Here is a 22,437-nt window from a genome sequence, read left to right on the forward strand (position 1 = left end):
GAGAGACAGAGAGAGCGTGTGTGTGTATGCATATATGTATGTATATAATAATCTGTGGGTGATAGACACAACAATAGAGCACAAATGACAACTTGCAGAAGTCACTCCTTTGAACTGGTCTTATAAATAGCCAAGTGTGATGATCTACTCCCATAAGCCCAACACTCGAGGTGCTAAAGTAGAATAAACCCAAGTATTAAACCAATTTGGGCTACACAGCAAGACCCTAAATCAAAGATGTGTAAGATTACTCATCCATATCAATTATGTGATTGGCAAAGGTACCAGAAAGTTATGAGCTTAAAATCCTACACAGTTGACTTAAAGAGGGGCGTGGCTCAAACTTTTACCAGTTCTCTGAGAAGCCAGTAAAGGAGCAGAAACACTAACTACATCTCATCAGTGAGTTGTCTGTCAGCAGTCTTCACCACGTGACTTCAAGAACACCCCAACTTTTTCTTATCTTGATTTTTGTGTGGCTGTTTTAAAAATTGTGCCGTTTTCACTGAAAATAAAAGCATAGATCAAAGGGAAAACATTCTATCAAGCATATAGTGGAAAACTAAGTAAAGCATTTGCCAGGGTTAAAGTGGAACTTGACACTTTGGGCAGTGATATTTGGGCAGATCGTGGTTTGCTTCATTTTGATCAGCATCTCAGAGTTTGTAAGTATTACTGAACTTCAGAGATAGCACCGATTAGAAAAAGATGGAGGGAAAAGACAAAACCAGAACACTGGAGAAGTATCGGCCACTACCCACATTCTACAGTGACATCTTTTCTATTTAGAAACTAAGTCATTGCAGGTGTTCTTCTTATCTTGATTTCTTGCTGAAGAGTGTTTATCATGTTCAGAGGTTACCAGAAATTGCAGTGTACTGAAGGCTGGTTTATTTCTTACAAAATGCTGTGAACTAACTCCTGTCTTCTTAAATGTAAAACAGCTGGTACCCTGGTAAGCTCTAAGTCCTAACAGCAGACTCCTAGTCTCTCTGGATGCCTGTATCTCCCTATTGGTAATAATAATCTCTGCCCACTAGGGTGACAGTGAGGCAATGTGCTTCAATGCAAATATTTTCTCCATCTATATACAAAAAGTTAAAACTTTATTTTGACAATAATGCATGATTATATTTAAAAATCACTGATATTTGGCACCTTTTCAAGTGAGTTCCATTGCTGTTTCATTTGTGTGTGTGTGTGTATGTGTGTGTGTGTGTGTGTGTAATTTTTTTTATTAATATTTTTTTTATTTTCCATTTTAAATTTAGATAAGAAACAAGGTTGCTTCACAAGTCAGTACGAGGTCCCTCTCCCTTTCCCTCCCCTCCTCCCGTGCCCTCCCCCCATCCCCCCCCCGTTATCCCCTCATTCCCCCAGGGAGGGTGAGGCCCTCCATGGGGGTGTCCATAGTCTGTCATTTCATATAGGGCAGGGCCTAGACCCTTCCCCAAGGTGTGTGTGTAATTTTAAATATTATCTCTGAATTAGAGTAACTTGCTCACCAAAAAAGAAAAAAAAAAAAAAGATGAACTGTCCAAAGGAAATACTAAAAAGCAGCAAGTCCAGAAAACAAAACTGCTTAATTTTAAAATGTATTATATTTTATCAGGTTATATTTTTGCAATTTAGAATTTACAGTGTCCTCAGCCCTTACTTGTTAGGAAGATCATGATTCCAACTTTGTCTGTGAATATTTCAGTATCTGAGACATGAAGGTAGGTATTTCACATGACCTATGAATTTTCAAACATAAAATGATTTTTAATTTTATCTTGTTTTCATATCATTATGTTACCAGAAAAAAAGAGGTTATTTCTCTTCTTTCCCTCAAACTTTCTTGTAGACAACCTTTCCAAATCCCATAAAAACATATTTACCTGTTTTGAACAGTGCTAAAGATAATCATCATGGCAACATAAATCACTGACAGAAAGAGTAACAGATGCTTCACATTTTACCAGAGACAGCCCCACACCATCCTACAGCAAATTCCTGCAAGATGCGCTTTCCTCCTGGTAAGGATTTAGCCTTTGAAGAGAAAAATTATTTAAAGGAACCCTAGTATGATAAACCACAAAATCAAACTTACCGATAAGTACAGCTCTCATACTAAAATAGTCTCCCAAGGCTCTGAAGACAGAGTTTAAAATCCTGATGTTGAATTGTAACATTCTATAATTATATAAACAGATGTAAAAATAATTATTTAATTGTTAAAAAGTTTTATCTGTAAGGAATAAAATTAAATGCCCAGTAATCCTTAATTAATACCTTTAGAATTCCATCCTCGGTGATGAGAATTAACTTTGCAGTTTAATTTGACATTTTACAGGGTGAAAAAGTGAGATAAGAAATAAGCCTCTTGGGAAAAAGAAGAACATTCTAGGTAATCCTATTTAATCAAGTCCCTCTGCATCTTTTTCCACTTTTCCCCTCAAGTTATTAGCCCCTCCCAGCCTTCCCCTTTCCTCTTTTTTCTTTGTTTTTTGAGACCAGGTTTCTCTGTGTGGTTTTGTAGACCAGGCTAGCCTAGAATTCACAGAGATCTGCCTGCCTCTGCCCCCTGAGTGCTGGGATGAAAGGCGTATGCCGCCACCCAACAGCCAGCTCTTTGTTTTTAATAAACAGCCAGTTTTAAAGATCTAAGGCTTGGATTTCATTTTCCCTCAAAGTATGTACTTGGGTTTGTTACTGGTCAACCTGAAAGTTCATAATTCAAAAATGTAGACTCTATCAACAATACATAATATTTTAGCTATGACACAGGAACCGCATCTACCATAAATTTACAAATGTTCATGACCTAGAATAATAACCCATTACAGTTTATTCATTCTTTTATTTCATTTCATTATATTTTATTCTTTCATTCAAACATTTTCAAGTTTATTCATTCATTCTTTCATTAATTCATTGACTCATTCATTTCTTAAAAATGTATTGGAACTCATTAGGTGTTGGACATTTCTACCTAAAGATACCCCAATTAGAAGGAGGGCAGATGGGCAAACACAAGCTTCAATGTTGGATGTTAAATTATTACGTAAAGAGCTACATAGTCCTAGCTGAGAGTAGGAGCACACGTGTAATTCTAACACTCAGGTGACAGAGACTGGAGGATTGTTGAGTTCAAGCCTTGCCTGGGTCACAATAGGAAAACCCTGACTCAGTAAAAACAAACCAGGGGTCATAACTGTATAGCATACTTGTCTATCTTGTAGGAGACCTGGGATCAACCCATAGCACTGTTACACCAGAAAAAAAAGTTAAAAAGTCAAACAGTGAACCTCCCAGAGTAAATACCCATTCATAATTGATTATTAAATGGAAAAATGAGTGTAAGGAGAGTCATGTGCAAAGAAACCATGGAAGATGTGCAAATACATCTGTGGTATTGCTGAAGGGCAGCCTGTGGTGACAAAGGAGAAAGACATGGAACAGAGTCAAACTTTCTGTGCCAAGCATAGGAGTTGATACGGTGTCTGCTGGCAAGGGATTTTGAGCAGAGGAATGACATAATCAGCTTTGCATTAATGGCAGGTAAGATTCTCTAAGAAAATGTGGTTAGAGCTCTGAGATTTGCATGCTGCAGATCTCAGGGGGATTATCTTAGAGACAGCACATGGCAGGGAGGGTAGGAAGAACAGCAGCTCCTGTTCTCATCACAAGCACAACTGCCTCCCCTGGGCTTTCCTGGGACTGGATTTACTGTCCAGAGTTGCAATACCCTGGGGTCAGCTGCTAAGCCTTCCTGAGACACTGAGAAGTTTCTGGATGTCTGCAGTTACTAAGGAGGGGTGATCCTAGGAAGGAAGTTTCCTACATTTAGGGCAACACCTACAGTGGGACCCAACTGTGAGCCACCACCACCCAACAAATCTAGCAGTCAAATGACCACTTCCTGTTTAACCAACAACGGATCAGTCATTAAAGAATTCACTGTAGCAGACTGGTCCCTTTCTAACTTAGCTTTTTTTGGTTTGTTTGTTATATTTATTGTCTAAATCTGAGCATTGTGAGGACAGTATGGAGAAAAGATCACATGGAATTTTGTGAAAATGAATGATGCCCAAGCTGACAACATAGTTCTTCGTCATTCACCAGGAAAAAAGTGAAAGGGAAAGGATAAAGAAAGCTAGACCAGTGGCCCTGCAGGTGGAAAAAGAACGGAAGTGGACTGGAGTATGTGTGGTTGTTTTGGTGAGAAATGTCCCCCACAGGCTCATGTATTTGAGCATGTGGTCCTCTATTGGTGGTGCTGTCTGGGCAGGATATGGAACCATTAGGAGGCGGTTTGGGAGCCTGGCCCCATTTCTTCCACTTTCTGTTCTCACAGCTCTCATACTCTCTGTCTTTCTCCCTCTACAGTCCTCTATCATCCTCCATGTGTCCTGCTTGCCCCCCCCAGTGTATCCCTCTGAACTATAAGCAAAAATTAAAGCTTTCTTACCTGAGCTTGCTTTTCTTGGGGTGTTTTACCACAGCAACATAAGTGAAACAAATATTGAGCTAAAAACTGAGACCAAAAGTAACACACCCAAGCAATGCATTAGACTCCCAGTACCTTTGCCATGAATGACACCCTTGACATGTGGGTTATGATAATGGTTGCCTCAGTGCCTTTACAGCATCTTAAGGGCCAGTTTTCAGGCCCATACAAAAGTGCGATGAGTTTGTACTTTTTGAGGTCAAGACCAAACCTCTTTCTTTAGGTTATGCTAGTGGGGCCACACCTCCCACTAAAAGCAATGACATTTGATTGCACACCTGTTCATTACCTTCCCCACCCCTTAACCCATGCTGCCTCTTCCTCATACATAGCATCAAACTCCTTGGGGAAGTTGATTTGAGACTGAAGTTTCCCACTGCCACACTTTACCATACTGCAAATAATTTCACTTTTGTTCTGCAAAACCTATGATTTCAGAATTAGAATAATGTGTGCAGGTTAAAAACAGGCCCACAAATAAGCTCTAAGACTTCTAATAAAGCAACTGAAGAGAGGACTCAGTGGTTAAAAGTGTTTACTGTGCTTTTAGATGACCTAAGTTCAGTTCCCAGCAGCAGGCAGCTCGCAAGTGGATCCAACACTTCTGGTCTGTGTGCACTTGCATGCATGTGCACCCATAAATAGAACTCATCTGTCTACAAAATTCTAGAAGAAATGAAAAGAGAAAAATCTGGTCCCTTTGTTTAGTCTTCACTTTTTTGGGTAGAACCCTAGAGAATTAGCAATATAAGAGCTCAGAGGCTGACAAGACCTGATATTGAGAATTTCCAGGGGCAAGAACTCTTACACATCACTAGTAAGAAAGTAAAGTTGTACAGTGACCCTGAAGCAGCAATTCTGCAATTTCTTATGAACATAAAGATGTACTATGAAATGCAGCTCCAATTCAAGGTATATAATAAATATACTATATTTATTCACCAAACTTTTAGTAAATTTACTAAATATTTACCAAATTTACTAAATATACTATAGACTAAAATATAAAGTTTGACTCTAACATTTATAATAGTTTAATTTATAGTAAGATGAAACCTGGAAAGCCTACTGTCTGTTATCAAGCATTCAAATACATAAATATTGATATAGCCATATCATTGTATTGTACTCAGTAGTAAGGAAGTTTTGAGCTCCTGATATAATTTCTCCAAAATATTGTACTCAATCACAAACACAAAAGACTACAATCACACAACTTTACTTCTATAAAAATACAAGAGAATCAATGGTAACAGGACCTGGGGTAGGCAAGAATTTCACCAGAGAAGTGTCAGGGAGCTTTTTAAATGATGGGACTATTCCTCAATCTACATCATAATTGTATGATGAGTAAATGGCTAGATATTGGTTGAAATTTGATCATATAATTGTGAATTTTATGGCACACAGTGTGTGTGTGTGAGAGAGAGAGAGAGAGAGAGAGAGAACGAGTTTACCTGTCTGTGGATGCCAGAGGTCTACATAAAGTACCTCCCTCAATTTCATTTCATTTTCATTTTTGAGATAAGGGCTCTCACTGAACCCACAGATCATACATTTGGCTAGACTGACTGGCCAGCAAGCCCCAGGGATCTGTCTTTTCCTCCCTATAGATGCACTATGGGAGTATGCTGTTATGTACACAAGATTTTGTGCATGCATCACTTACCCAAGTTTTTACATGGGTGTTGAGAGATCACATTTAGGTCCTCAAGTTTGTGTTGGAAGTGCTTTACCATCTGAGCTATCTCCTAGCCTTACACACATATTGATATATTTTAAAGTATTCTAGGCAGGCATAGCGGTGCTTGAGAGGTAGAAGTAGGAGAATCATGAGTTTGGGACATTCCTGAGCTCCACAGTGAGCTCTACGCAGCAAAATTCTAGGCAGGCAGGACCAGAAATCCAGCCAGATCATGTTCTGAGCAGCAGGGTGCTGACTGTGAGGCTTAGGGGCACAGATAATAGTTAAAATATAAGTAGATTCAGGTGCAGCAGTTAAGGGGCAGCAAAACAACATTTGATACCGAATATGCAGCTGCTTAACAGTCCTTGTGAAAGAACTTTCCAATGGTACTTTTTAACAGGCTGGGAATTATTAAAAGTAGGCACTGTGAAGGCAATTTTTTCCCTCTATCTTGTTCTTGTAAAAGTATAGTTTAAAAAAGTCTTTTAAATAAATCACTATGATAGTTCATCCTTTAGGTAATAAAGAAGGCATGGAAATTCCGGGCTGTAAAGAGCCCATTGGCTGGATCACCTTATTAATAGCTCTTTGATCCATTACCATTCTCTTTTCCAGATTTCCTTTTAATGACAAGTATAGGAGAATTCCAATGACTGGTCAATTCTTCAATACATTGAGCATTTAACTGCTCCTGTACCAGCTGTTCCAGTACCTGTAATTTTTCTGAAATCAAAGGCCATTGTTCTATCCACACAGGTTTTTCAGTTAACCATTTTAAAAGTAAGCCTGTGGGTAACTTTGAAAGACCAACAGGTACTGTGCCCTGATTATGTACAATCTGAATGATCTATTACTTATCTTGATAATACCTCTTAATATTTTTCTCAGAAGTATTCTTTGTTTTATGGTTTGTTTCTGAGATTGGAGGAATGTTAATCTATGTTTCCCATTACTGTAACAAATCACATTCCCATAAATTCATTACTATGTCAGTCACATATGGCTTTAATTTTCCTATCTGTCCTTCTGGCCCTATACACTCAGACCATCTTGTACTTTGCTTTACCTGAGATAAAGTTCCAATTCCTAGAAGTTGAACATTTACCTCCTGAAGAGAACAATCTGGATGCCAAGATTTTGGTGAAATTATTGTTATGTCTGTACCTGTGCTCAATAAGTCTATAATTTCTTTACATATATTTAAATTAGAAACAACCTTATTTTACATATCAATACCAGTTCCCTCTCCCTCCCATCCTCCCATGGCCCCCACTGACCCCCATCCCATCCTCCATCCACTTCCCAGGGAGGGTGAGGCCTTCCATGAGGGAATCATTAAAATCTATCAAGCCATTTGGGGTGGGGCCTAGGCCCTCCCCTGTGTATCTAGGCTAAGAGAGTATCCCTCCATGGGAAATGGGCTCCCGAAGTCTGTTCATGCATAAACCTATAATTTCAATGCCATGTATTTGTATTTTTAGTCTTGGTTTTTGATCATGTATAGTAGTCTGCTAAAATACTTTTCTTTTTTGTCTCTTTTGAGTTTTTTGTTGTATCTACTGAAGCTGTTCTGTCCTTGATCACATCCAGAGCAGTGTGGTTTTTGAGGACAGGTATTAAGTCTTTTAGTTGCTCTGTGGATGAGTTTCTCTGATGCTGACAGGGAATTATTGAACCAAATTTGATATTGGGGACTGCTAGAGGCCCCTTAAGGCATTTCCCAGTGGCAAAGGGTTACCTTGTCTGTACTTTCTTCATCTGCATCCATTAGTCTGCTGCACCCTTTGCCATACCTTATGGGTATTCCAGAAATCTGGGGCCTTTTGTTTGGACTATCTCTTGAAAAAAACATTGTTCTAGGAATGCCTTGTCTACAATTCCTTTTCAAATAACCTTGTTTTCCACAATTATATCTGACATGTTTGTTTTCCTTAAAATTTCTAGAGATTACTTCTATCAAAGCAGCACCATAAGCATGAGATCCATCGTAAGCACGGGATCCAATATCAGCTGTATTTTAGATCCATTCATCTATTGGTGCTGACCTTGCCTTTAAAGGTCTAATTACCCTTTTACATTCTGAACTGGCATTTTAAAAGCCAAAGATTCAGTCAATATTTGTCTGACTTTGTGATTTGATACTATTCTATTTACAGCTGAAAGCAATCTTTGTGAAAAATCAGTGAAGGCTTCTTATAGAACTTGTATAATTTTGGTAAATGACTGAGACCTCTTTCCTTATTCTTCAACCTTGTCCCAAGCATTCAAAGCTGCTGAATAACATAGGACCGAGGTGTGATCATCCAGCTCAAACTGTCTGCAATTCAGTATGCTGGTCTTCACCTAGAAACTGATCTTGGGAACTATCAGTACCTCTAGTCCTACTTCTTTCTTCTTCGACCGTAGCTTCCTCTTTCTACCATTTTCACCATTGTAACTGAGGAAAAGCTCCCAATATTGCTGTAGCTAAATCTTTCCTGTCTTGTGTGTGGGGGGCTAATTCTATTCTCAGTTACCTATGAATTTAAAGTCTGCTTCATATAGGGTGAATGCGTACCATATGAAATGACTGCTTGCTTAAATCTCCTCAAATCTAGTATTTCTATAGGATTCCATTTAATGTTTTTATACTCAGTAGTGCCTGTCATCTCCTGGTAGTTTCTGTATAGTAACTGGATAAACTAAGGTTGGTTTTCTAATAACCATGGGCCTTCCCTATTCAGTTTAATCATGCAGTGATGTGTTAGGTCCTTGTCTAAGTTCTTCTGTCTGTGTCTAAGTATTTCCTAATTCTTTGCAAACAGTTCCAGCAACCATGGAACAAACATTCAAATATATGTGGCTAAGGGGGGCATTCATTCAAACTATTAAAGATACACACAAATACACTTAGACAAACACACACACTTTAAAAAATGTCAAATGATGAAAATAGATTTTTAAAAATGGACATAATATAAATACATTGTAATGGTATGTGAAATAAAAAGATAATTTAATGTCTTTACAATATTGACATCTACTATAGGTAAATATTAAGAGAATTTGAAAAATAAATTATAAGCCCAAAATTTAATTATCTGAAAAAACTTCTTGGAAAGGATGGAATGAAAAGTTCACCTCTTTTTAAATATTTAGTTATTTTATTATTTTAATGTGTGTGTGTGTGTATTTATGTGTGTGTGTGTGCAGAGAAGGGCACTGGTTATGAGCTGCCTGATATGTGAGCTGGAAACCAAACTTGGATCCTCTGTAAGAACAGTAAGAGCTCTTAACCACTGAGAAATCTTTCACTCCAGGCTTTTCTAGATCTTCTTCCCACCAGCTGGAGAATGACTAGGAGTAGACTGCTAGGTGGCTTTGGAAATATATGTATATAGGAAGCCTCAGTCTCTGCTATGGTTGCAACCCTCCCTCCACAGAGGACATTAGATATCAAACACTTGGTCCCTAGCCTTTCATGCTACTGAGAGACAATGTCACCTTGAAGAAGTGGGCTTCCTAGGCAGGAGGTCATTGGAAGAGGATATTGTGATCCTGGTTCTTCCTCCTCCTCCTCCTTTCCTCTTTGCTTCTCAGGTGCCACAAGTCATGCAGCTCCCTATGCACATCCTCCTGTCGTGACAGCCCTGCCACAGGACCAAGAGCAACAGTGCTGACCAATCATGTGATGCAACTTCTAATTTTGAGATCTATTATTAGAACTAATATTAACTTCTTTTGTCTTTTAAAGTTGGTTATATCAACTATTTTTCTATGATGACAGAAAACTGATTAACATAATTCCTGATATTTCCTAAGCAAACTGGCCACAGACCATGTTTGGGCAGGTATTTCTACATGGGAACAAAATGAGTTTCAATCTTGTTGAAGAAGCCCAATGTCTTGCTTTTACTGTCCGTTGCTTCAAACCAAATCTCTTTTTTTGTTTTTTTGTTTTTGTTTTTTTTTGAGACAGGGTTTCTCTGTATTGCTTTGGAGGCTGTCTGGAACTCACTCTTTAGACCAGGCTAACTTCAAACTGACAGAGATCCACCTGCCTCTGCCTCCCAAGTGCTAGAATTAAAGGTGTGCAACACCAACGCCCCGCTTCCAACCAAATCTTATTCTAACTAATATGATCATCAGAACCTATTGGATGATGAAACAAGAAAATTTCATCAATAATTTGTTAAGTACCTTCAATGATATATCACCACAGAACTTATTTCAAATGTGATTTCTAAGTGACTGTGACTACAATTTGTGCTATCTACCACCTAGGAAACATTAACCATTGTATTTCTTTACTTTTTAAATTTCTCTTAAATAGTAGGTAATGTTTTGCAAGGGAAGGGTAGGGCTCTATTCAGGTTGCTAAGTAAAACCAAAGGAAGTATTATGTGTGTTGAAGTGAAAGATTCTGAGAAGTAGACTGCTAGGGCAACATATATCAAAAGGAAAGAATCTCAAGGATAAAGCCACACCCCAAGACTGTAGTGTTCAATACTTCCAGAGCTGAGCCTGGAAGGTACAGCTGTCTATTTCCTTAAAGGCAGCTCTGCCTGCAGCTCCTTCCTCTAATAGGAATACTTTCAGTGCTAGCTTCTCATTATTCATTTAGACCAAATTCCAGTTCATATAGAAGCGCCAAATCTTATTGTGCTTCTGTGTGAATATATTCTGTAAAGGTGAATGTATGCCATGTTAAAGATACCTCACCTACAGAGTGTACTTCTTAGCCATTTCCTGAAAAGTTCTATTTGATATTCACATTCCCTTCTCAGTCTTTTTTTTTTATCACATTTCCTTCTTTTTTGCAGGAAGCAATACAGATTTCTAAAAATATACTTGTGGGACTGGGGAGATGGCTCAGTGCGTAAGTGCTTGCTGCATAAATGTAAGGACCTGAGTTCAAATCTTGAGAATCCATGTAAAACTGCATGCCCTAACTAGAGTCTGTAATGGAAGTGCTCCTGTAGTGAGATGGGAGGTGGCGCCAGAAGAATCTCTGGCTAATGTACAGCACAGCAACAAATGCGGAGAACTTGGCTCAAACAAGGTGGAAGGCAAGGTAGGAACCACACCTGACCTCCACATCTATACCACAGTACACATAGGTCAGCATACACACAACTTGAACACAAATCCTACATATACAAATGAACTTGTGGCATTAGAGGAAAAAAACTGAGTAATCAAATGATCAAAGAATAATTTTATTGTGCCCTATACTAAAAATATTTAAAACATTTGGTACATATTATTCCCACTCTTAAAAAGATTACAGATGCCTGTGGGAGAATCTGAAGCATTAGCTAGAAGATCACTTAAAAAAATTCCTGTTTGGAGAAATGATATAGAAGGCTTGTCAGCATGTGAATAATGAAAAGACAGAATCTTAAAGTTGTTCTTAATGAAAAATAAACACCACTATTGGAAGTTTTATAATGCTAATTTTTCTATATTGTTGCACAAAATAAAAGTATTGTTAAATTATGTATGCTCTAAAATTTTATTTTACATAATTTGATAAGGATCAAAACATTGCAAAGTATTTAGCTGCACAGATTAGGTTCTTTCAAAACTAATTATCTTCATAGATTTACCTGGGATACATTATTATTTTATTTTTTGAGGCAAGATCCCTTCAGTCCAGATCGTCCTGAAATTAACTCTCTCCTGCTTCTGCTTAGAAGCTGATTCTCAGCCAGGTCCCATCTCTGGTTAAAAGCTACAAGTTTCCCAGTCATCACTCTCAAGGAAAAGTGTAAACAAACCACTGTTTTAGATTTAAATTTTCACAGGAGCTGCTCGACAAAATCCCTGACCCGGCTATTTGTCTCTAAATAATAAAAAGCAATCCTCACTATTTTCAATACTTTCCCTTCTAGGCACTACTCTCCCCCTCCTCCCAGGCGTTTTAGTATGCTGCAAGACAATTTGAACTGCTTGTCTCTTTTGTTTACCCACAAGGTTTCCTTTTTTCTGCCTGAAGGAGTAATGTGGGCCTCCTATGAAGCTGAATTCGTCTTCAGATTCTGTGGTTCACTCTCTGCCTTCACTTTCTTTGCAGTAGTCTTTTAGCCAGAGCTAGACAGCTGGGTTTTCGTCACGTGGTTGGGGGGAGGCTTGAAAGTTTACTCGGGTCACTACTTGTTAAACTTAGCAGGTGACTAGTAAAAGGTTTCCTAGGGCCAAAAAGGGAAAAGCAGTAGGAAGAGTAGAAGAAATTGCTCCAGCAGAGGGAAGCTGACAGTGCACTGGGAGGGAGGGGCCGCTCCCCAACAGTTGGCCCAACAAGCCTGGGCCGGAAGGGCGGGTCTCGGGGGCGGGCCTTAGCCGGACGTGGGCGGGCCGTGCACAGGCGGGGCTCGCTCTGGTTGGGCCGGAGTGGGCGTGGTCCGCTCTTGGTGTGTCTAGCTGGGCGCGGGCGGGCGGGAGGGGCAGCTGGGGGAGGGTAGAAGTGGGACTGCGCAAGGGCCCATGGGAGAGTTGCCCCTGTGACCCGGGCGGAGAACCCATAGGCCCCTGGTGGACAGCAAGTGTCTGTTACCAAACGTGTAGAAGTTTTAGTGAACAGGTGAGAGGAGGAAGGCAGTGTCTGCGGAAGAGCTACGTAAGAACCCTTCCGTCCCGCTCCAAGCCCGGGCGAGAATTTGTGTGGCTTGTTCTCATGGGTCTCTCCCCTCCCATCGACCCCTGACCTTCTCGCCCCCGGGGCTGTGTGAAGATGGTGAAGAGTGGCTACCGGGGTCCGCCTGCCTGCGAAGCCCATGGGCACGCGGCACCAGCCCTGTGCGCTTGCGCGCCGCCCCGGCAGGGCGGGACGGGGCGTCTCCCGTCGCTGGCTGGAGGCGGGGCCTGGGCCAGAGCGCCGCGCCCGCGGGCTGACCTGGTTGAACGCGCCGCCCGTGACGTCACCCCGCCGTGACGCGCACGCAGTAGGAAAACTGTAAGTTTGCGAGGATCCTGCAGTAGCTTGGCTTGCGGGGCTCGCGGGGCCTGCGGGCTGCTCGCTGTCACGGTCGCGGTGTTGGCCACGGGCACCGGGAAGCCTCGGGAGACCCGGGAGCCACTGAATGTGACGCCGGGCCGGTGATCGCCCCAAGTGAGAGCGCGCTCTCCCGGGACCGCCAGCATGTAGAAGCGAGGCTGCTCCTGAGCCTTGCCAGCCCCTTTCCCGCTGGCCTGTGACAGCTAAGAGCGGGTGATTAAGGAACGGGGAACTGGCGAGGCTCTCCTTAAAATTCGTTGATAAAGAGATTAGATTCCCAGTCTCCATTCTCATCTGGCAGTAAGACATGCTTGGTCAGCCTGGGATGGAGAGTCCCTTCAAAGACCAGCAGCCCTGTGCCCATCTTCCTTTGGCATACTGCAGATGCCCAGGTGGCTGATGACAACTTACATGCTGTGTTGCCTCCAGCTTTCCGTATTTTCCTTTCCAAAGGGCCACAATGCGTTGAGACCCTGTGAGCTGGTCCAGGCTATGCAACGCTTATGCAGTATTGATTATTCTGAGGAATATGGTAATCCATTTGTATGTAAGGATCTTTCTCATGGCTTTGCCACCTTCCCACACCTCTTACTCAGACCCATCTTATCATGACTTTGAACCTGAAGGTATCTCAGCTATTGTATTGATTGATCGGGGATCAAGAAATAATTACTATCACCAAGATCTTAGCAATATGTTATTTCTCCCCATCTGGTTTTACAGAAAAATGTTTTAACAGCCCAGAACTAGAAGATGATATTCAACACAAGTAGGTAGAATCAACTTGTATTCGTACATGGTTTAGCCAACTCTTGCCTTACTAAAGATTTAGTTATATATAACATTTTAACAGTTCTCAAGAGTGGGACAAGAACTCGTCAGGAACTTCGGAGGGAATATACACACACTAGGGTGGATTTATAAAGTAGATTAAGAGGTCACATTTTTGAGAATTCAGTGGAGTGTGTTATATCCTTACTGAGGGCCCTTTGAATCAAAGCAGGGCTTCTGAGCTTTGTTATGTTAGTAACTTTCCAAAGACAAGTCATCTAAGTCTTGGGACCTGTTTTTTTTTTTTTTTTTCTAAAATCTGTCTCTAAATGGGAGATGATAGTGTAGCTTTTGTTACTTTTACAAGGATCAGGTGAGACCATGATGAAGAGCACAGGCAGCTTTCTAAGTACGGCATGTTATTTGCATCAGACACTACCCAAGATGAGATACTGCATTCAGAAGTCAGGTTCTGAGTCAGGACTAGAAATAGAGTGGCAAAGGTGAAGAAGACAGCGTCTGCACCCTAGCAGAGTTCAGTTACAGTGGAGAAATGGGCAACAGGGAATAGGCACATAAAATGGCTTCACATAGGGGTGAGGGAACAGTGGGAGTTGTTTAAATAGTCTGTCAGGGAAGACCCTTCAAAGGAGGTAGCAGCTGAGCTGTTCTGAGGTGGTGTGGGAGCCCAGCAGGAGCCCAGCTAGTGGCTTTCAAGTTCCTTGGGAGGCCAAGTCAGGAGAAGCACAAGATCAAGGAATGCCTTGGCTGCAGATGGAGTCTAGGGCCAGCCTGGGTAGAAATAGGTCTGAGGAGTATGTAGCTTAGTGGTAGAACTCTGGCCCTGGGTTCAATTTCCACTTGGGAGTGGTGGATGGAGGTAGTATAGCCACCTGGCCTGGAAAATTTACCATGTGCAAGGCACAGTTCTAAACACCTAATGCTGTATGATAACCTTTTAAGCTAAGAGAACTACCTCCGTTTTTATAGATGAGGAAACTGACACATATTAGATGTGTACTCAAGCTAAGTGCTTAAGAGACTCAAAGTCTTGCATATTTCACTAGATTTGCATTAGTTTTATTTGGCACTGCTATAATTTTTAACATTTGAATTAGCTCATTTGATTTGAGAAGCTGTGTTCCAAATTACTATTTTGTCTCAGAGTATAATAAAGAGGGAGAAAGAAGTGTTGACATGTAACCCTGAAACATTTGATAGACTCTGGTGGGATCTTGGAGTCTGTGTCAAAGTAGACATGTTACCCCTAAGTGTACTGGAAAAACCACAAGACAGTACCATTATAGGAATAGTATCTGTTTTCTACTTAATGGAGAATTAACTGTAGAGTCATGGAGTGGCGGAGGGGCCATGAAAATGAGGGGGTAGGAGGCTGTTGTTGTGTTGTACCTTGAGAGGGGAGATGGTGTGATACCTTAGACTAGTAGAGGCAGTTGTGGAGGTGACATTAAGAGGTGGAACTCCTGCTCTGTCAACAAGACTTACTGATGGGGTTGCTAAGAGAAAGGGAGAAGTAATAACTTTTTAGGGCTAGGGCAGAAGAACTAGGAGAATACTAGTGCGATTTTCTGAAATGATAGGTTTGGGAGGAAAAATAAAAGTCCAGTTTTACTTTTAAGATTTAGATACTTGTTAAAAATAGTAATAATGAGTGCTAGTAACAATGACAATAATTAGCATATTGTATACATGAACCATATTCCAGGCAAGGCTTTAAGTAGTTTTGCATATATTCATTTAATCGTTAAAATAGTTGCATGTGCTAAGAATTTACTGTTCCCATTTTGCAGATGAGAAAATGGAGGCACAGAGAACTGCCTGCCTTAAGTTATCTAGCAGGGCAAGGCTTCTGACTAATTATCTCAAGTCCCTACCCATTGCCATGGGTTTGTGTTAGAAGTGGAATTCACACCCAGAGTACTCTGGCTTTGGAGTCCACACAGGTTAATCTCTGTAACTAGGTTATGTGGACATGTTGAGTGAATATGGAATGACTGTGGTCAGGAATGGAAACACACAGGGTTTTGAAAAGACCAACTGCTTTTGTTCTTTTCTAATCCTTGGTTGACAATACGAGGCAAGAGATAGCACATGTGGTAGGCCTGTGCTAGCTGGTTCTTCCTCATTAACATCCATTCTTCTTCGTTTCTCAACAGTGTGGGTTCAGTGTGGATGGGATGTCTGTCTCTTACATCTGTCTCTAGTCTTCTTCCATTGCCTGTCATTGATAGCTGGTAAGGGTGACTTTATATGAGGATATTGGTTAGGTTTGGATAATTTGGAGATGAATAAACATGGCTCTCTTGCTGGAGGTGCATACCTTGAGGAAAGACGTGTGGGAGTAGATTTAGAGTAGAATGAATATGTAAATACATGCTGATTAGTTCATTCTGGCTTCCCACACCCTTTTCTCCCTGCCCCACACTTGAGATATGGGTGTGGAAAGGACAAAGGAGCAAGAGAGGGCCTACACAATTGCCTGGTGGATTGCAAGCTCCCCAAGAGTCCTTTTCAACAAAAGAACTACTCAAAGTCTTGCATATTTTACTAAATTTGCATTAGTTTTATTTGGCACTGATAAAATTTTTTTCCAAATGAAAACTTCTGATATTTGACTGTCTCTGTGGAGTGATGACTTTCTCCAGTTCTGTTACCTCAGTGTTGACAGGGCTCACTTGTGAAGTAAGGGTACTGGCTTGAAATGTTGCTGCTTGTGTAACAGAGGGCAATGGAGGAGCCATGTGTGAAATACTTAGGCAGGTTTCCACTGTTTATGAGTGTGTCCTGCCCAAGTTCCACACATTAGTATTTTACTTTTCTGTTAACCAGCTCCTTGAGATTGATATGCACACACATTTGGCCTCATTGTTTTGGGCCTGAGGTAGCACCTGTGGGGAGGAACTTACAGCAGGAGAGGTCTGAGTAAGTCCCACCTCCTAAAAGTCCAGTCCTGTAGACTGGCCACCAAACCTTGTGCATATGAACCTTTAGAAGACATTTAAGCTCCAAACCATAATACTTGCTTTTCTTTCATTCATTTCTCACTCTCTCTCCATTCTTGTTTCAATTAATGCTTTAGCAATGCAGGTTTTTAAAGAAATTACTTATTTTATGTATATGAGTGTTTTATCTGCATGTTATGTGTATGCACACAGTGTCCATGGAAGCTAGAAGAGGACATTGAATACCCCTGGAACTGGAGTTGCAGATGGTTGTGAGCACCTTGGAGGTGCTGGGAACCAACCCAGGTCCTCTGCAAGAGCAGCTGTGCTTTTCACAGTTGAGCATCTCTTCAGCCCCAAATTTCTTTCTTGTTTTATATATACTGAATTAACTACCTCAGTTACATATTTGCTAATTTTTCAAAACTCTGTTCTGTATGTGTTTTCATATGTTATTTTTTGTCAGTATCTGTAAGATGTAGTGGGCATATGTTATCTTCATAATTTGACAGATAAGAAAATACTGCAGGTTAAATGATTTTCTTATGTACTAGAACAATTTAATGACAAAAAGCAAAGTGAACTTGGAGTTAAGTCTTAATACCTAGGATTCCTTTAGAGTTACCTGTTGCTGTTACCCTGTTCATCTTCCTAAGAGTCCTGTGAAATGAAGCTGTTATATCTCTGTCTTACAGAGAAGAAACTGGCTTAAAATATTAAGTCATCCAGCAAGGTACCCCAACTCTGATATGTGTTTTTTGACTCTTTCCACTGAGTTATACGCCTTTCCAGATATTTCTAGGACATGATTTGCAACTTTTGGTTAAATTAACCAAATTTATACTTTGACTACAATGGTCTCCTGGCACATAGACTTACATTGATGTTGCGACTCCAGTCACTTGGTAAAGTCAGTGTTTGTGATCCTGCCCAGATTTGACTTGAGGGGGATTTCCTGAGTTTTGTTAAACTGTATAGTAACAAGATATGCTATGTAGAATTTCATTCTTGAGAAGACTTAAGTCCAGAAGCAGTCTACAAATATAACTCCGAGCTGTATTTGTCTGTAGCTAGGTGAGGAAGTCTGTGTGGGAGCAGTCACTTTGCTAGTCTGACTGATTCATGTTTGGGATAGGACTCCCATTGGTGTTTAGTATTCTTGGTAGTGTGGACTCACATTCAAAAAAGAGATAGAAAGATTAGTCATCTTTCCTGTCAGATTTGAGGGTATTTCTATGCTGAGTATCTAATCCGCAGACACACTTGACTTGACGACAGACAAAGTGATGGTATGGAAATTATTTCTTTTCCTTCTGAGGCAGACTTACCTAGTCTGATGAGGATTTCACTTTTTTTTTTTCCGAGACAGGGTTTCTCTGTATTGTTTTGGAGGCTGTACTGGAACTTGCTCTGTAGATCAGGCTGGTCTTGAACTCACAGAGATCCTCCTGCCTCTGCCTCCAAGTGCTGGGATTAAAGGCATGTGCCACCAATGTCCAGCTGAGGATTTCACTTTTGTGATCCTAGGAGCAGGTGATAGCTACTTATCTCCTAAATTATAAACAAGAGTTGATCAGTTTGCCCAATAAATACAGTATAAAACTTTTGACTTTTACATTTTAACACTTTTGGAGGGGGGGGTAGGGGCAGTGTTGAGACAGGGTTTCTCTTTGTAAAAGCTGTGACTGTACTGGAACTTGCTTTGTAGGCCAGGCTGGCTTCAAACTCACAAAGCAGATCCATCTACATATGCTTCCCGAGTACAGGGATTAAAGATTTTTACATTTTATAAAAACCAAGCTGGGCCATCATTTCATTAGATAAAAAAGGTATCTACCTAAAAATATTTAAGCAGTTATTTTGTTTGAAGATTGTTTTATAGCCTCTGATTTTGGTATAAGTTTTGATGGTCAGATGTTTTAATATTTTATTTAGTACATCCATTGACTGGAATTGGGATCATTGGTTATGAGATTGTAAGTCTTAAGGGTGGGAAGAATTGTGGATGAGGATTACTATAATTATACTTAAGAGATTTTAAAGAGTTCTACCTTTATGAAACTGGATTATTATAACAAATATTTTTTCTTACTCCCAAGAAGAAAAATTAATAGTCAAATAGCCATGATATTTGCTGTACTATGACATGAAGAGATCACTGTAAAAGCTAAAGCTAAGCTGGGATTGCTTGTTATTTAAGCAAGGAGAACACAGTCCTCCCAGCTGTCTAAGGAAGCATGGCATTTTAAAGTTGGCTTACTTTCAGAGGTGACATAACTGGAGCATTGGCTGACTTTAAATTTGGAATTTGCAGATTGACTGGCTTTGAGGAGGTTTCCAAAGCAAGCCAGTTGCTGACTGGCTGAAATTCTCAACTGAGTACATGGAATAGAGATGTTGAATAGACTCTAAAGTTTGATTGATCGTGGCAGATTGAAACCAGTTTGTGATTACCTATTCTCAGCCAAAGAACAATCTTCCTTTCTTGAAGAATATGTACTCTTTATTGACATTTATGTTAGCATATTAATGATAGTGACTGTGCTAATATAACATATTTGTGATTTTGCTTTTCTCTTGAAACTTAAAAAATGTGTGTAACAAATATAAGATGTTTTCTCTTTGCCAATCTCAGGATTATTTTATATTTGAGAGCCAGGCTGCTTTGGGGAATATTTAAAGATGACGTATTATTTTGAGAAATACTTAGTTATTTAAAAATCCTGGGAAGTATTACTTTTTGTCTCCTTCCTTTCTTGAGGAAGTGGGTTGCAACTTGTACCCACCAAAATCAGTCTTTATCGATACATGGTTACATACAGATCTAAAAGCTTGTTAATTTTGCCCTCGTTAGAGATGTAATTAGAATTGACTACTTTCAGAAAGTTAGCTAGCCATTGTTTATCAATGGCTTAGAAGGTTAATGGCTTTATTGCATGAGTTTTGTATGGCATGATCATTTTAATATCTGAATTTTATTCATGATTATTATGTTATAACACTATATTATCTCGGCTATTTAATATTTATAATGTTTCTTCAGAATGAAATGAAAACCTATCCATGACTATTGAAGTTACTATAAAGCACTTGTTTATCAGAATTGATCTCTTACATTAATATATTTTAGTTAGAGCTTTTTTTTTCCTGTGTTGATATTGAAGTAAACTTACAGGACATTCATTTAGAAATTAGAGAAGAAAAAGTAAGGTTTTGATGTAACTTCTTTGTGTATGTACCTATGTGTGTGTCTAGGTACATGTGCACAGGCCAGAGGACAGCCTTGGATATTGTTCCTTACACACTATCCACCTTGTTCTTTCCCACCCGCCCTCTTTCTTCTTTCTCTCCCTGCCTCCTCCTTTCCTACAGAACAGGACAGCTTGCATTTGGTTTTCTCGTTCCACCACATGAATCCTGGGAGACTGAACCATAGTTTGTTAAGCTTGGTGACAAGTGCCTGTGCCTGAGGAACCATCTCGCTGACTCCCACCTTGGTTTATTTTTTTATTTTTTCCAGATAGGATTTCCAATCTCTAATTGGCTTGGGGCTGGCTGATTCTTAGGATGGCCGGCCAAAGAGTCACAAGTATCCACCCGTTTCTGTCTCCTCAGCTCTGGAAATTAGGCAACCCCCACTGTGTCTGGCTTTTTTGGCTAGTGCAGTGGGGGAGCTCTCCCATATAATTTAGATCCTGGAGTTTGTGCATCAAGCACTTTAGGGATGCATGGTCATTAGAGGGTTAGAAGAGAGAAAGAAGATATAGAGGGGTAAGTGGGTAAATGACATCAGATCTCTAAAAGGGCTGGCATTCCACTGGTTGAAGGTTGGTGACAGGTGCTGACATTGCTTCCTCTGTGTTACCAGGAAGGAAGGGAGAATTCTTATATGGTTGTTGTTTAGGGAGAGGAAACCAAGAGAGTCTGACCTAATAACCTTTCCTTTGTTTCTGTAGAGGTGATGTAATCTGCTAAAAAGGGGTGGGAGTTTGGAATTGACTCTGTGGGAAGTCAGGGAAGGACCTGATTGGAACCCAAGAAAGAATTGATGAACAGCTGTGAAAGGACTTACCAGGTGGCGGGCCGTGCACTTACGGGTCCCCACTTCTGCTTGAGGCTTTCTATGACATTGATTTCCAGATTTGGTGTGACAGTGTTGGAGATCCTTAGGTAGATACTTAGGTGTGTAGTAGAAGACCAAGACAAACAAAGTTGAACTAAGTCCAGGGAGTATAGTCGGTTCCTAAGTTATGTTTATGTTGGACAAGGCTTGAAGCTGGCAACATGGTTAATTCATGAGAAGAAAATAGACAAGGGAGTAGATAAATGAAGTGGGAGCTTAAATTGGTTTGTTCTTTTTATTCATCCTTTTTTATTAATTTTTTTTATTTTTATGTTTAAATTTAGATTAAAAACATGGTTCGTTCACAAGTCAGTTCCAGGTCCCTCTCCCTTTCCCGCCCCTCCTCCCGTGCCCTCCCCCCAACTCCCCATTATCCCCTCATTTCCCCAGGGAGGGTGAGGCCCTCCTTGGGGGTGTCCATAGTCTGTCATTTCATCCAGGGCAGGGCCTAGACCCTCCCCACAAGAGTTCAGGGAGAGAGTTCATCTCACATTGTTGGATGGGAGTCCAAAGTCCATGTGTATACTCGGGATGTATACTGATCTACTGCCCAAGGCTCAATAGAGTACCTAGGCCTCCTCACTAACACCCCCATCCTTAAATATTTATTAAGCATTTATCTACTGTTCTAGATACTGTTGAGGAAACAGTGTCAGTCTTGATAGACATTAGTTCTATGTTAAATGGGGTGTGTGTGTGTGTCTGTGTGTGAGAGAGATTTTTCAGTATATACATATATATATGTATATATATATAGACACATATATGGATACACATATATAATTCCAAATGGTAAATGTTGCAAAGAAAAATGAAGAAGGGAAGGGATAGAGTGGTACAGATGCTGATTTTAAATACTGCAATTAGAAAAAAAGGCTCTTGGAAGACATGACTTGTGAGCAGACACTGGACAGTATCCAGGGGCATAACACTACGTGGACATGTGCATGGACATCCCAAGGTCAGGAGACAGCACTGACTTCTGTGAAGCCTTGAAGCAGCCCTGTTATTAGGGAGTGTGCAAAGAGGAGCGGTAATCAGTTAGAGCCGCTGAAAGGATTTAGGATTTTACTGTGTCTTGGGGAAACCATTGGAAGGTTTGAATCAGAAGCATGACAAGATCTGTCATACTTTTCTGAAGGCTAACACTTGCTGCTTTTTGGAGAAATGATTGGCAATAGGGATTAAGGAACTGAGAGAGCTAGAAAGACAAGAGATTGTGGCCTTCAAAGGAGGCCACCAGAGTTCTGACTCATGCAGTTGGGTGCTTCTAGGTAAAGAAGCCCTAGCTGCCACCTCTCCTTTAAGCAGACACACCCACTGCACAATAGGCATTCTTCTTTGTGCATAGAGGCCTGACCCAGACCATTGCCATATACCGCACCCTTTCCTGTTTTTACTCTGACCCTTCCCAGCTTCATTATT

The 22,437-nt window shown here is 40.5% G+C and overlaps 1 protein-coding gene across 7 annotated transcripts in view; it reads left to right on the forward strand.

The window, feature by feature from the left end:
- The first annotated feature begins 12,642 nt into the window (after positions 1–12,642).
- Positions 12,643–22,437, forward strand: part of Znf438 (zinc finger protein 438) — a 141,392-nt gene continuing 131,597 nt past the window's right edge. For 2 of the 7 annotated variants that reach the window (XM_021235994.2, XM_021235995.2), the window contains exon 1: positions 12,644–12,741. The gene's annotated coding sequence lies outside the window, so the exon portion shown is untranslated. Of the gene's footprint in view, positions 12,742–13,041; positions 13,114–22,437 lie in introns of those variants that run through there. The other 5 variants (XM_040755345.1, XM_013124532.3, XM_040755340.1 and 2 more) reach the window with 5 other exon arrangements.

Source organism: Mesocricetus auratus, unplaced genomic scaffold (genome assembly GCF_017639785.1).
Source record: "Mesocricetus auratus isolate SY011 unplaced genomic scaffold, BCM_Maur_2.0 Super-Scaffold_100013, whole genome shotgun sequence".
NCBI classification, from domain to species: domain Eukaryota; kingdom Metazoa; phylum Chordata; class Mammalia; order Rodentia; family Cricetidae; genus Mesocricetus; species Mesocricetus auratus.